The following is a 15,136-nucleotide window of genomic DNA, read 5'->3' on the forward strand; positions in this document are numbered from 1 at the left end:
ACCAATGTTGATAGATTATTAATCAAATCCTATCCTTTATTTAGATTCCTCAGTTTTTACCTAATGTTCCTTTGCTGTTCCAGGATCCCATCTAGCTGGTGTATTACCTTTAGTCATCATGTTCCTTAGGCTCCTCTAAACTGCAATAGTTTCTCAAACATTCCTTGTTTTTGATGATCTTGACACTTTTGAGGAGAATCTGCCTCAATTTTTGTATTTTGTACAATGGGTCTCAATTTTTGTTTGTCTAATGTTTTTCTCATGGTTAGACTGGAGTTGTGGGGTTTTGAGAGGAAAACCTTAGAGGTAAGGTGCCAATCTCATCACATCATTTTAGGGGTACGTGCTATCAACAGGACACCACTGATGATGTTAACTTTGATATTAACTGGCTGAGGTAGTTTTGTCAGGTTTTTCCACTGTGAAGTTAGTTCTTTCCCTCCTTTTCATACTATACATTTTGAAAGAAAGTTGCTATGCAAACCCACACTTAAGGGGTGGGGAATTATGCTCTATCTCCTTGGGGGAGGTGTACCTACATAAATTATTTAAAATTCTGTATTTCTGGGAGATTTGTCTATTCTCCCTTCCTTGTTTGTTTTTAACATTTTTATTGGCATATAATTGCTTTACGATGTTGTGTTAGTTTCTGCTATATAACAAAGTGAATCAGCTATATGTATACATATATCCGCATATCCCATCCCTCTTGAGCCTCCCTCCCACCCTCCCTATCCCACCCCTCTAGGTGGTCACAAAACACCGAGCTGATCTCCCTGTGCTATGCAGCTGCTTCCCACTAGCTATCTATTTTACATTTGGTAGTGTATATATGTTCATGCCACTCTTTCACTTCGTCCCAGCTTACCCTTCCCCCTCCCCGTGTCCTCAAGTCCATTCTCTACCTCTGCATCTTTATTCCTGTCCTGTACCTAGGTTCATCAGAACCTTTTTTTTTCTGTCAGATTTCATATATATGTGTTAGCATATGGTATTTGTCTTTCTCTTTCTGACTTAATTCACTCTGTATGACAGACTCTAGGTCCATCCACCTCACTATAAATAACTCAAGTTCGTTTCTTTTTATGGCCAAGTAATATTCCATTGTATACATGTGCCACATCTTCTTTATCCATTCATCTCTTGATGGACATTTAGGTTGCTTCCATGTCCTGGCTATTACAAATAGTGTTGCAGTGAACACTGTGGTACATGACTCTTTTTATTAATTAATTAATTAATTAATTTATAGGCTGCATTGGGTCTTTGCTGCTGTGCATGGGCTCTCACTAAATGCAGCGAGCAGGGGCTACTCTTTGTTGCAGTGTGCGTGCTTCTCACTGTGGTGGCTCCTCTTGTTATGGAGCATGGACTCTAGGCGCACAGGCTTCAGTCGTTGTGGCTCACGGGCTCTAGAACGCAGGCTCAGTAGTTGTGGCACATGGGCTTTGCTGCTCTGAGACATGTGTGATCTTCCCGGACCAAGGCTCAAACCTGTGTCTTCTGCATTGGCAGGCGGATTCTTAACCACTGCACCACCAGGGAAGCCCCATGCCTCTTTTTGAATTATGGTTTTCTCAGGGTATATGCCCAGTAGTGGGATTGCTGGGTTGTACGGTAGTTCTATTTTTAGTTTTTTGGAACCTCCATAATGTTCTCCATAGTGGCTGTATCAATTTACATTCCACCAACAAGAGGGTTCAGTGCAAGAGGGTTCCCATTTCTCCACACCCTCGCCAACATTTATTGTTTGTAGATTTTTTGATGATGGCCATTCTGACCAGTGTGAGGTGATACCTCATTGTGGTTTCGATTTGCATTTCTCTAATGATTAGTGATATTGAGCATCCTTTCCTGTGTTTGTTGGCCATCTGTATATCTTCTTTGGAGAAAGGTCTATTTAAGTCTTCTGCCCATTTTTGGATTGGGTTATTTTTTTTTTTGATATTGAGCTGCTTGTATATTTTGGAGATTAATGCTTTGTCTGTTGCTTCATTTGCAAATATTTTCTCCCATTCTGAATGCTGTCTTTTCGTCTTGTTTATGGTTTCCTTTGCTGTGCAAAAGGTTTTAAGTTTCATTAGGTCCCATTTGTTTATTTTTGTTTTTATTTCCATTTCTCTAGGAGGTGGGTCAAAAAGGATCTTGCTGTGATTTATGTCATAGAGTGTCCTGCCTATGTTTTCCTCTAAGAGTTTAATAGTGTCTGGCCTTACATTTAGGTCTTTAATCCATTTTGAGTTTATTTTTGTATACAGTGTTAGGGAGTGTTCTAATTTCATTATTTTACATGTAGCTATCCAGTTTTCCCAGAACCACTTATTGAAGAGGCTGTCTTTTCTCCATTGTATATTCTTGCCTCCTTTGTCTAAGATAAGGTGACCGTATGTGTGTGGGTTTAACTGTGTGCTTTCTATTCCATTCCATTGATCTATATTTCTGTTTTTGTGCCAGTACCATACTATCTTGATTACTGTAGCTTTGTAGTATAGTCCGAAGTCAGGGAGCCTGATTCCTCCAGCTCCGTTTTTCTTTCTCAATATTGCTTTGGCTGTTCAGGGTCTTTTGTGTTTCCAAGCAAATTGTAAAAATTTTTGTTCTAGTTCTATGATAAATGCCATTGGTAGCTTGACAGGGATTGCACTGAATCTGTAGATTGCTTTGGGTAATATAGTAATTTTAACAATGTTGATTCTTCCCCTCCAAGTACATGGTTTATCTCTCCATCTGTCTGTATCGTCTTTAATTTCTTTCATCAGTGTCTTATAGTTTTCTGCATACGGTTCTTTTGTGTCCTTAGGAAGGTTTATTCCTAGGTATTTTATTCTTTTTGTTGCAGTGATAAATGGGATTGCTTCCTTAATTTCTCTTTCAGTTTTTTCATCATTAATGTATAGGAATGCAAGAGATTTCTGTACATTAATTGTGTAACCTGTTACTTTACCAAATTCATTGTTTAGTTCTAGTAGTTTTCTGGTAGCATCCTTAGGATTCTCTATGTATAGTATCATGTCATCTGCAAAGAGTGACACTTTTACTTCTTCTTTTCTGATTTGTATTTCTTTTATTTCTTTTCCTTCTCTGATTTTGGTGTATCACATTGATTGATAGAACTATGATTGCTGGGTCTATAATAGAACTATGGGTAGTTCTATTTGTAGTTTTTTAAGGAACTTTAAAAAATTCCTTTTTAAGGAACCTTCCTAGATATTTTATTCTTTTTGTTGCAATGGTAAATGGGAGTGTTTTCTTGATTTCACTTTCAGGTTTTTCATCCTTAGTGTATAGGAATGCCAGAGATTTCTGTACATTAATTTTGTATCCTGCTACTTTACCAAATTCATTGATTAGCTCTAGTAGTTTTCTGGTAACATCTTTAGGATTCTCTATGTATAGTATCATGTCATCTGCAAACAGTGACAGCTTTACTTCTTCTTTTCTGATTTGGATTCCTTTTATTTCCTTTTCTTCTCTGATTGCTGTGGCTAAAACTTCCAAAACTATGTTGAAAAAGAGTGGTGAGAGTGGGCAATCTTGTCTTGTTCCTGATCTTAGTGGAAATGCTTTCAGTTTTTCACCATTGAGGATGATGCTGGCTGTGGGTTTGTCATATATGGCCTTTATTATGTTGAGGAAAGTTCCCTCTATGCCTACTTTCTGCAGGGTTTTTATCATAAATGGGTGTGGAATTTTGTCAAAAGCTTTCTCTGCATCTATTGAGATGATCATATGGTTTTTCTCCTTCAATTTGTTAATATGGTGTATCACATTGATTGATTTGCGTATATTGAAGAATCCTTGCATTCCTGGAATAAACCCCACTTGATCATGGTGTATGATCCGTTTAATGTGCTGTTGGATTCTGCTTGCTAGTATTTTGTTGAGGATTTTTGCATCTATGTTCATCAGTGATATTGGCCTGTAGTTTTCTTTCTTTGTGACATCCTTGTCTGGTTTTGGTATCAGGGTGATGGTGGCCTCATAGAATGAGTTGGGGAGTGTTCCTCCCTTTGCTATATTTTGGAAGAGTTTGAGAAGGATAGGTGATAGCTCTTCTCTAAATGTTTGATAGAATTCGCCTGTGAAGCCATATGGTCCTGGGCTTTTGCTTGTTGGAAGATTTTTAATCACAGTTTCAATTTCAGTGCTTGTGATTGGTCTGTTCATATTTTCTATTTCTTCCTGATTCAGTCTTGGCAGGTTGTGCCTTTCTAAGAATTTGTCCATTTCTTCCAGGTTGTCCATTTTATTGGCATAGAGTTGCTTGTAGTAATCTCTCATGATCTTTTGTATTTCTGCAGTGTCAGTTGTTACTTCTCCTTTTTCCTTTCTAATTCTATTGATTTGAATCTTCTCCCTTTTTTTCTTGATGAGTCTGGCTAGTGGTTTATCAATTTTGTTTATCCTTTCAAAGAACCAGCTTTTAGTTTTATTGATCTTTGCTATCATTTCCTTCATTTCTTTTTCATTTATTTCTGATCTGATTTTTATGATTTCTTTCCTTCTGCTAACTTTGGGGTTTTTTGTTCTTTCTCTAATTGCTTTAGGTGCAAGGTTAGGTTGTTTATTCGAGATGTTTCCTGTTTCTTAAGGTAGGATTGTATTGCTATAAACTTCCCTCTTAGAACTGCTTTTGCTGCATCCCATAGATTTTGAGTCGTCGTGTCTCCATTGTCATTTGTTTCTAGGTATTTTTTGATTTCCTCTTTGATTTCTTCAGTGATCACTTCATTATTAAGTAGTGTATTGTTTAGCCTCCATGTGTTTGTATTTTTTACAGATCTTTTCCTGTAATTGATATCTAGTCTCATAGCGTTGAGGTCAGAAAAGATACTTGATACAATTTCAATTTTCTTAAATTTACCAAGGCTTGATTTGTGACCCAAGATATGATCTATCCTGGAGAATGTTCCATGAGCACTTGAGAAAAATGTGTATTCTGTTGTTTTTGGATGGAATGTCCTATAAATATCAATTAACTCCATCTTGTTTAATGTATCATTTAAAGCTTGTGTTTCCTTATTTATTTTCATTTTGGATGATCTGTCCATTGGTGAAAGTGGGGTGTTAAAGTCCCCTACTATGAATGTGTTACTGTCGATTTCCCCTTTTATGGCTGTCAGTATTTGCCTTATGTATTGAGGTGCTCCTATGTTGGATGCATAAATATCTACAACTGTTATATCTTCTTCTTGGATCGATCCCTTGATCATTATGTAGTGTCCTTCTTTGTCTCTTCTAATAGTCTTTGCTTTAAAGTCTATTTTGTCTGATATGAGAATTGCTACTCCAGCTTTCTTTTGGTTTCCATTTGCATGAAATACCTTTTTCCATCCCCTTACTTTCAGTCTGTATGTGTCTCTAGGCCTGAAGTGGGTCTCTTGTAGACAGCAAATATATGCGTCTTGTTTTTGTATCCATTCGGCCAATCTGTGTCTTTTGGTGGGAGCATTTAGTCCATTTACATTTAAGGTAATTATCGATATGTGTGTTCCCATTCCTATTTTCTTAATTGTTTTGGATTCGTTATTGTAGGTCTTTTCCTTCTTTTGTGTTTCTTGCCTAGAGAAGTTCCTTTAGCAGTTGTTGTAGAGCTGGTTTGGTGGTGCTGAACTCTCTCAGCTTTTGCTTGTCTGTAAAGGTTTTAATTTCTCCATCAAATCTGAATGAGATCCTTGCTGGGTAGAGTAATCTTGGTTGCAGGTTTTTCTCCTTCAACACTTTCAATATGTCCTGCCACTCCCTTCTGGCTTGCAGAATTTCTGCTGAAAGATCAGCTGTTAACCTTATGGGGATTCCCTTGTGTGTTATTTGTTGTTTTTACCTTGCTGCTTTTAATATGCTTTCTTTGTATTTAATTTTTGACAGTTTGATTAATATGTGTCTTGGTGTATTTCTCCTTGGATTTATCCTGTATGGGACTCTCTGTGCTTCCTGGACTTGATTAACTATTTCCTTTCCCATATTAGGAAAGTTTTCAACTATAATCTCTTCAAATATTTTCTCAGTCCCTTTCTTTTTCTCTTCTTCTTCTGGAACCCCTATAATTCGAATGTTGGTGCGTTTAATGTTGTCCCAGAGGTCTCTGAGACTGTCCTCAGTTCTTTTCATTCTTTTTTCTTTATTCTGCTCTGCAGTAGTTATTTCCACTATTTTATCTTCCAGGTCACTTATCCATTCTTCTGCCTCAGTTATTCTGCTATTGATCCCTTCTAGAGTATTTTTCATTTCAGTTATTGTGTTGTTGATCATTGTTTGTTTCATCTTTAGTTCTTCTACGTCCTTGTTAAATGTTTCTTGCATTTTGTCTATTCTGTTTCCAAGATTTTGGATCATCTTTACTATCATTATTCTGAATTCTTTTTCAGGTAGACTGCCTATTTCCTCTTCATTTGTGAGGTCTGGTGGGTTTTTATCTTGCTCCTTCATCTGCTGTGTGTTTTTCTGTCTTCTCATTTTGCTTATCTTACTGTGTTTGGGGTCTCCTTTTTGCAGGCTTCAGGTTCGTAGCTCCCGTTGTGTTTGGTGTCTGTCCCCAGTGGCTAAAGTTGGTTCAGTGGGTTGTGTAGGCTTCCTGGTGGAGGGGACTAGTGCCTGTGTTCTGGTGGATGAGGCTGGATCTTGTCTTTCTGGTGGGCAGGTCCACGTCTGGTGGTGTGTTTTGGGGTGTCTGTAGACTTATTATGATTTTGGGCAGCCTCTCTGCTAATGGGTGGGGTTGTGTTCCTGTGTTGCTAGTTGTTTGGCATAGGATGTCCAGCACTGTAGCTTGCTGGTCGTTGAGTGAAGCTGGGTGCTGGCGTTGAGATGGAGATCTCTGGGAGATTTTCGCTGTTTGATATTATGTGCAGCTGGGAGGCCTCTTGTGGACCAGTGTCCTGAAGTTGGCTCTCCCACCTCAGAGGCACAGCACTGACTCCTGGCTGCAGCACCAAGAGCCTTTCATCCACAGGGCTCCTTAATTTGGGATGATTCGTTGTCTATTCATGTATTCCACAGATGCAGGGTACATCAAGTTGATTGTGGAGCTTTAATCTGCTGCTTCTGAGGCTGCTGGGAGAGATTTCCCTTTCTCTTCTTTGTTCTCACAGCTCCCAGGGGCTCAGCTTTGGATTTGGCCCCGCCTGTGCGTGTGGGTCGCAGGAGGGCGTCTGTTCTTTGCTCAGACAGGACGGGTTTAAAGGAGCCGCTGATTCGGAGGCTCTGGCTCACTCAGGCCGGGGGGGTAGGGAGGGTCACGGAGTGTGGGGCGGGCCTGCGGCGGCAGAGGCCGGCATGACGTTGCTAGCCTGAGGCGCGCCGTGCGTTCTCCCGGGGGAGTTGTCCCTGGATCCCGGGACTCTAACAGTGGCGGGCTGCACAGGCTCCCCGGAAGGCGGTGTGTATAGTGACCTGTGTTCGCACACAGGCTTCTTGGTGGCGGCAGCAGCGGCCTTAGCGTCTCATGTCTGTCTCTTGGCTCCGCACTTTTAGCCGCGGCTCGCGCCCGTCTCTGGAGCTCCTTTAAGCAGCGTTCTTAATCCCCTCTCCTCGTGCACCAGGAAACAAAGAGGGAAGAAAAAGTCTCTTGCCTCTTCGGCAGGTGCAGACTTTTCCCCGGACTCCCTCCCAGCTAGCCGCGGTGCACTAACGCCCTGCAGGATGTGTTCACGCCGCCAACCTCAGTCCTCTCCCGGCGCTCCGACCGAAGCCTGAGCCTCAGCTCCCAGCCCCGCCTGCCCCGGCGGGCGAGCAGACAAGCCTCTCGGCTGGTGAGTGCAGGTCGGCCCGATCTTCTGCGCTGGAATGTCTCCACTTTGCCCTCCGCACCCCTGTTGCTGTGCTCTCCTCCGCGGCTCCCAAGCTCCCCCTCTCCGCCACCCGCAGTCTCCGCCACCCGCAGTCTCCGCCTCCGAAGCTCCCCCACTCCGCCACCCGAAGTCTCCGCCCGCGAAGGGGCTTCCTAGTGTGTGGACACTTTTCCTCCTTCACAGCTCTCTCCCGCTGGTGCAGGACCTGTCCCTATCCTTTTGTCTCTGTTTATTTTTTTCTTTTGCCCTAACCAGGTACGTGGGGGGTTCCTTGCCTTTTGGGAGGTCTGAGGTCTTCTGCCAGCATTCAGTAGGTGCTCCGTAGGAGTTGTTCCACGCGTAGATGTATTTCTGGTGTATCTGTGGGGAGGAAGGTGATCTCCGTGTCTTACTCTTCCGCCATCTTCCCGGAAGTCCCTGTAGTTTTCTTTTTATGTGTGACATCTTTGTCTGGTTTTGGTATCAGAGTGATGGTGGCCTTGCAGAACGCGATTGAGAGTGTTCCTTCCTCTGCTATATTTTGGAAGAATTTGAGAAGGATAGGTGTCAGCTCTCCTCTAAATGTTTGATAGAATTCGCCTGTGAAGCCATCTGGTCCTGGACTTTTGTTTGTTGGAAGATTTTTTTTATCACAGTTTCAATTTCATTACTTGTGATTGGTCTGTTCATATTTTCTGTTTCTTCTTGGTTCATCTTGGAAGGTTGTACTTTTCTGAGAATTTGTCCATTTCTTCCAGGTTGTCCATTTTATTGGCATATAGTTGCTTGTAGTAGTCTCTCATGGTCCTTTGTATTTATGCAGTGTCAGTTGTTATTTCTCCTTTTTCGTTTCTAATTCTACTGATTTGAGTCTTCTCCCTTTCTTTCTTAATGAGACTGGCTAATGGTTTATCAATTTTATCTTTTCAAAGAACCAGCTTTTAGTTTTATTGATCTTTGCTATCTTTCCTTCATTTCTTTTTCATTTATTTCTGATCTGATCTTTATGATTTCTTTCCTTCTGCTAACTTTGGGGGTTTTTTGTTCTTCTTTCTCTAATTGCTTTAGGTGTAAGGTTAGGTTGTTTATTTGAGATTTTTCTTGTTTTTTGCGGTAGGATTGTATTGCTATAAACTTCCCTCTTAGAACTGCTTTTGCTGCATCCCATAGGTTTTGTGTTGTATTTTCATTGTCATTTGTTTCTAGGTATTTTTTGATTTCCTCTTTGATTTCTTCAGTGATCTCTTGGTTATTTAGTAGTGTACTGTTGAGCCTCCATGTGTTTGTAGTTTTTACAGATTTTTTTCCTCTAATTTGATATCTAGTCTCATAACATTGTGGTCATAAAAGATAATTGATATGATTTCAATTTTCTTAAATTTACCAAGGCTTTATTTGTGACCCAAGATATGATCAATCCTGGAAAATGTTCCATGGACACTCGAGAAGAAAGTGTATTCTGTTGTTTTTTCATGGAATGTCCTATAAATATCAATTAAGTATATTTGGTCTAATGTGTCTTTTAAAGCTTGTGTTTATTTATTTTCATTTTGGATGATCTGTCCATTGGTGAAAGTGGGGTGTTAAAGTCCCCTACTATTATTGTGTTACTGTCAATTTCCCCCTTTTTTTTTTTTTTTTTGCGGTACACGGGCCTCTCACTGTTGTGGCCTCTCCCGTTGCGGAGCACAGGCTCCGGACGTGCAGGCTCAGTAGCCATGGCTCATGGGCCCAGCCACTCCGCAGCATGTGGGATCTTCCTGGACCGGGGCACGAACCCATGTCCCCTGCATTGGCAGGTGGACTCTCAACCACTGCGCCACCAGGGAAGCCCTCAATTTCCCCTTTTATGGCTGTTAGCATTTGTCTTATGTATTGAGGTGCTCCTATGTTGGGTGCATAAATATTTACAATTGTTATATCTTCTTCTTGGATTGATCCTTGGTCATTATGTAGTGTCCTTCTTTGTCTCTTGTAATAGTCTTTATTTTAAAGTCTATTTTGTCTGATATGAGAATTGCTACTCCAGCTTTCTTTTGATTTCAGTTTGCATTGAATATCTTTTTCCATCCCCTCACTTTCAGTCTGTATGTGTCCCTAGGTCTGAAGTGGTCTCTTGTAGACAGCATATATATGGGTCTTGTTTTTGAGTCCATTCAGCCAGTCTGTGTCTTTTGTTTGGAGCACTGAATCCATTTACATTTAAGGTAATTATCGGTACGTATGTTCCTATTACCATTTTCTTAATTGTTTTGGGTTTGTTATTGTAGGTCTTTTCCTTCTCTTGTGTTTCCTGCCTAGAGAAGTTCCTTTAGCATTTGTTGTAAAGCTGGTTTGGTGGTGCTGAATTCTCTTAACTTTTGCTTGTCTGTAAAGGTTTTGATTTCTCCATTGAATCTGAATGAGATCCTTGCTGGGTAGAGCAATCTTGGTTGTAGGTTTTTCTCTTTCATCACTTTAAATATGTCCTGCCACTTCCTTCTGGCTTGCAGAGTTTCTGTTGAAAGATCAGCTGTTAACCTTATGGGGTTTCCCTCGTATGTTATTTGTTGGTTTTCCCTTGCTACTTTTAATATTTTTCCTTTGTATTTAATTTTTGATAGTTTGATTAATATGTGTCTTGGTGTGTTTCTCCTTGGAGTTATCCTTTATGGGACTCTCTGTGCTTCCTGGACTTGACTACTTCCTTTCCCGTATGAGGGAAGTTTTCAACTATAATCTCTTCAAATATTTTCTCAGTCCCTTTCTTTTTCTCTTCTTCTTCTGGAACCCCTATAATTTGAATGTTGGTGCATTTAATGTTGTCCCAGAGGTCTCTGAGACTGTCCTCAATTCTTTTCATTCTTTTTTCTTTATTCTGCTCTGTGGCAGTTATTTCCACTATTTTATCTTCCAGGTCACTTATCCGTTCTTCTGCCTCAGTTATTCTGCTATTGATTCCTTCTAGAGAATTTTTAATTTCATTTATTGTGTTGTTCATCATTGTTTGTTTGCTCTTTAGTTCTTCTAGGTCCTTGTTAAACATTTCTTTGATTTTCTCCGTTCTATTTCCAACATTTTGGATCAACTTTACTATCATTACTCTGAATTCTTTTTCAGGTAGACTGCCTATTTCCTCTTCATTTGTTTGGTCTGGTGGGTTTTTACCTTGTTCCTTCATCAGCTGCATATTTCTCTGTTTTCCTATTTGTTTAACCTACTGTGTTTGGAGTCTCCTTTTTGCAGGCTGTAGGTTCGTAGTTCCCATTGTTTTTGGTGTCTGCCCCCAGTGGGTGAGGTTTGTTCAGTGGCTTATTTAGGCTTCCTGGTGGAGGGGACTGGTATCTGTGTTCCGCTGGTTGGGGCTATATCTTGTCCTTTTGGCAGGCAGGGCCATGTCTGGTGGTGTGTTTTGGAGTGTCTGTGAAATTAGTATGACTTTACGCAGCTTCTCTGTTAATGGGTAGGGTTGTGTTCCCATCTTGCTAGTTGTTTGGCATGGTGTGTTCAGCACTGGAGCTTGCTGGCCATTGGGTGGAGCTGTGTCTTAGTGTTGAGATGAAGATCTCGGAGAGCTCTAACCAATTGATATTATGTGGGGCCGGGAGGTCTCTGGTGGTCCAATGTCCTGGACTCGGCCCTCCCACCTCGGAGGCTCAGGCCTGAGACCCGGCCAGAGCACCAAGACCCTGCCAGCCATACAGCTCAGAAGAAAAGGAAGAGAGAAAAAAATAAAAACAAAAAACGAACAGACAGAGCCCTAGGACAAATGGTAAAAGCAAACCTATACAGACAAAATCACACAAAGAGGCATACACATACACACTCACAAAAAAGAGAAAAGGGAAAAAAAATATATGTATATATATATATATATATATGGAAGAGAGCAACCAAACCCCAGTAAACAAATCCACCAATGATAATAAGCACTAAATACTAAACTAAGATAAACATAAAACCAGAAAAAAAATAATGCAGAAAGCAAACCCCAAGTGTACAGTTGCTCCCAAAGTCCACTGCCTCAATTTTGGGAACATTCGTTATCCATTTAGGTATTCTTCAGATGTAGGGTTTATCAGGTTGATTGTGGGGATTTAATCTGCTTCTCCTGAGGCTGCACAGAGAAATTTCCCTTTCTCTTATTCTTTCACACAGCTTCTGGGGTTCAGCTTTGGTTTTGGCCCCAACTCTGTGAGTAGGCCACCCTCAGGAGTCTGTTCCCTGCCCAGAGAGCTGGGGGTTAAAGCAGCGGCTGAATAGGGCTCTCTTGCTCTCTAAGGCCAGGGGGAGGGAGGGGTACGGTAGTCATTATTGGGATGTGGGGCGAGCCTGAGGCGGCAGAGGCCAGCGTGACGTTGCACCAGCCTGAGGCACGCTGTGTATTCTCCCGGGGAAGTTGTCCTTGGATCCCGGGACCCTGGCAGTGTCGGGCTGCACAAGCTCCCAGGGAGTGTGTGGATAGTGACCTGTGCTGGCACACAGGATTCTTGGTGGCAGCGGCAGCAGTGTTAGCAGTTCAGTCCTGTTCTGTGGTCCGAGCTGATAGCCGTGGCTCACGCCCATCTCTGGAGCTCGCTTAGGCAGTGTTCTGCCTTCTGTGGGCACACTGGGAAGGAATCCCCACTCCATGCACACCCCAAAACAAAGGTCTCTTGCCTCTCTGGCAGGTCCAGACTTTTTTCGGACTCCCTCCCAGCTAGCCGTGGTGCACTAACACCCTGCAGGCTGTGTTCACGCCGCCAACCCCAGTCCTCTCCCTGCGCTGTGACCGAAGCCCGAGACTCAGCTCCCAGCACCCCCTCACCCCGCCCCAGCAGGTGAGCAGACAAGCCTCTCGGGCTGATGAGTGCTGGTCGGCCCCGATCCTCTGTGCAGGAATCTCTCCTCTTTGCCCTCCGCACCCCTGTTGCTGTGCTCTCCTCCACGGCTCCGAAGCTTCCCACCTCCGCCCCTCTCAGTCTCTGCCTGCGAAGGGGCTTCTAGTGTGTGGAAACCTTGCCTCCTTCATGGCTCCCTCCCACTGGTGCAGGTCCCGTCCCTATCCTTTTGTCTCTGTTTTTTCTTTTTTCTTTTGCCCTACCCAGGTACGTGGGGACTTTCTTGCCTTTTGGGAGGTCTGAGGTCTTCTGCCAGCATTCAGTGGGTGTTCTATAGTTGTTCCACGTGTAGATATATTTCTGATGTATTTGTGGGGAGGAAGGTGATCTCCGCGTCTTACTCCTCCTCTCCATCTTGAAGGTCTCCCGCACTGATCTGTTTGTTTGTTTAGCGCTGCATGGCATGTGGGATCTTAGTTCCCCAGCCAGCGATCGAACCTGTGCCCCCTGCATTGGAAGCACAGAGTCCTAATCACTGAACCCCAGGGAAGTCCCTGCATTAGTGTATTTTTGGAGAAAACTTATTCTTACATATAGGTTGGTCACAGTAATGAATAATATTGCCATTACATACATATCAGTATGGACTGATACTCAGATACTTATTTTATACTTTGGGTTATAATCCAATACTACCTTATTTTGTTGCTCAAGTTGTTCCAGTTTTGGCTACTGGGAACTTTTTCAGTTCGTTCTTGTATCCCTTTGTCTCAATCTGTTTTTAACGTAAATCACATTATTCTTTTATCTTTATCTCTTTATTCTCCCATTTCAGGTATTTGTATATCTAAAGTGTTATTGTCAATGAATAATGTAGGGTCCAGGCTGATGAGCAGGAGTCGGGACCACCAGGATATTTTATGTCAAACCAGCTCAAAATTTCAGTGAGATAATTTCCTTGAGGTTAAAAAAAAGCTCAAATGCCAGGATTTATTATTGTATATGTGTGGGTAGATATATTTTCCAAACAGTCTCATGTGCTTATTTAGGTAAAGTGTTGAAATGGTGTAAGGCCAAATCTTTGCTTTTGACCTCATCCTGTCCAGTCTGTGCCACTTGCCATTACCGGGTTAATTTTTCTAAAGTATAAGTCTACATATGTTACTCCTTTATAGCCTGCAATAACTCCTTAGTGCTTACCAAATAAAAGGCCAAATCATTAGCCCAGTATTCACTACATTGCATGCCAAGGTCCCAAATCAGTTTTTAAAATCTTTCATTTCTCATTATTTTCCTACTTATACCATATGTCCCTGCCAAGTCGAACCTAAGCTCATAAAGATGTTTTTTCCGTTTTTTGCCTCTATAGTTTCACTAATGTTGCTGATGGGAAGCAACACCCATTTCTATTCATCTTGTGTCAAAAATCTTCCCTTTTCCCCATCCAATCCATTTCTACCATTGTCTGTCCTGCCCTGTGGTCTGGGAGGCTGACCTGTGGTCCCCAGCAATACTGTTCTTCTCTCTGCCTTCCTGGTGTGTTCAACCAATGGCAAGCCCAGAAGGACATCAGAAAATGAGGTCAGGGTAGTTTTCCCCTTGTTTCCTTCCTGAGGGGTTACCCCAGGCTGCTCAGGTCCTCTCAGGGCAGCTGTTACACAGCTTTCTCCTTTGGGATGCAGGTAACTGCTCCCTCCCATCTTCCCGAGGCCTAGGGATGGTAACGGTTCAGCTGTTGTTGCACAATCCCCTGTCATTTCCCTGTACCTCCCACCCACACCTTTGTAAATGGTCTTCATTAAATCCTTGTATTATCACAGTTTGAGTGCCATCTATTTCCTCTTGTGACCCTGATGCTTACTTCTTCTTTAGAATTAAAACCACTTCTTTCAAGAAACTTTCACTTACACTTCTCACAGGATATCATCTTTCCTTCCTCTGAGCATAAAATAGCACTTCATCTAAAGGCATTATTCAAAGTTTGCATTTTATTTGAGGGATTTTCTAATGCCTTCTTTTTGAGTATAAAGTCTCTAAGGGGAAGAGGACCAGCTTATTTCCCTTCATTCCCCACAGTCCCTAACAGTGTCCTGCATGGTACTAGGTACGTGAGGCATTATTTGCTAAATGCATGAATATTTGAAAACATATCTTCCAAGAGTTATGTTTGTTAACTTATACAAAGTTCTCATTCACTTGAGAAAGGAAGTGGGATTTTTGCAAAGAATGGGAAAATTAATGTTTTCTTCCCATACTCAAGATACGTTCTATAGAATACTGACAAAATCATGTTGATTTCTACTTTACTATATCCTCAATAGCTAATTCTGAGAATCTTGGAAAAATGAGTTGGAAATAACTTGACTGAATTTCAGATGATGACATTCTACAGAACATTTCCAAATATTCTGTATTCTATTCCACCTCTTTCAAAGTTCACCTTCTCTTTCCTGTTTAACCTCACCTCATTATTTATAGATGCATTATGCCACAATTAATCCAAATATTACATAGCATAATTTTCATTTGCTCTACTACTTTATAATTATTTACCAGTTTCTTTCATCA

General features: G+C 41.6%; 1 protein-coding gene across 1 annotated transcript in view; it reads right to left on the reverse strand.

Annotated features, from left to right (window-relative positions):
• PLAC8 (placenta associated 8) overlaps window positions 1-15,136 on the reverse strand; it is a 37,788-nt gene that overhangs the window by 448 nt on the left and 22,204 nt on the right. The gene's annotated exons all lie outside the window — the stretch shown is intronic.

Source organism: Leucopleurus acutus (assembly GCF_964270905.1).
Source record: "Leucopleurus acutus genome assembly, chromosome: 4".
Classification (NCBI taxonomy): domain Eukaryota; kingdom Metazoa; phylum Chordata; class Mammalia; order Artiodactyla; family Delphinidae; genus Leucopleurus; species Leucopleurus acutus.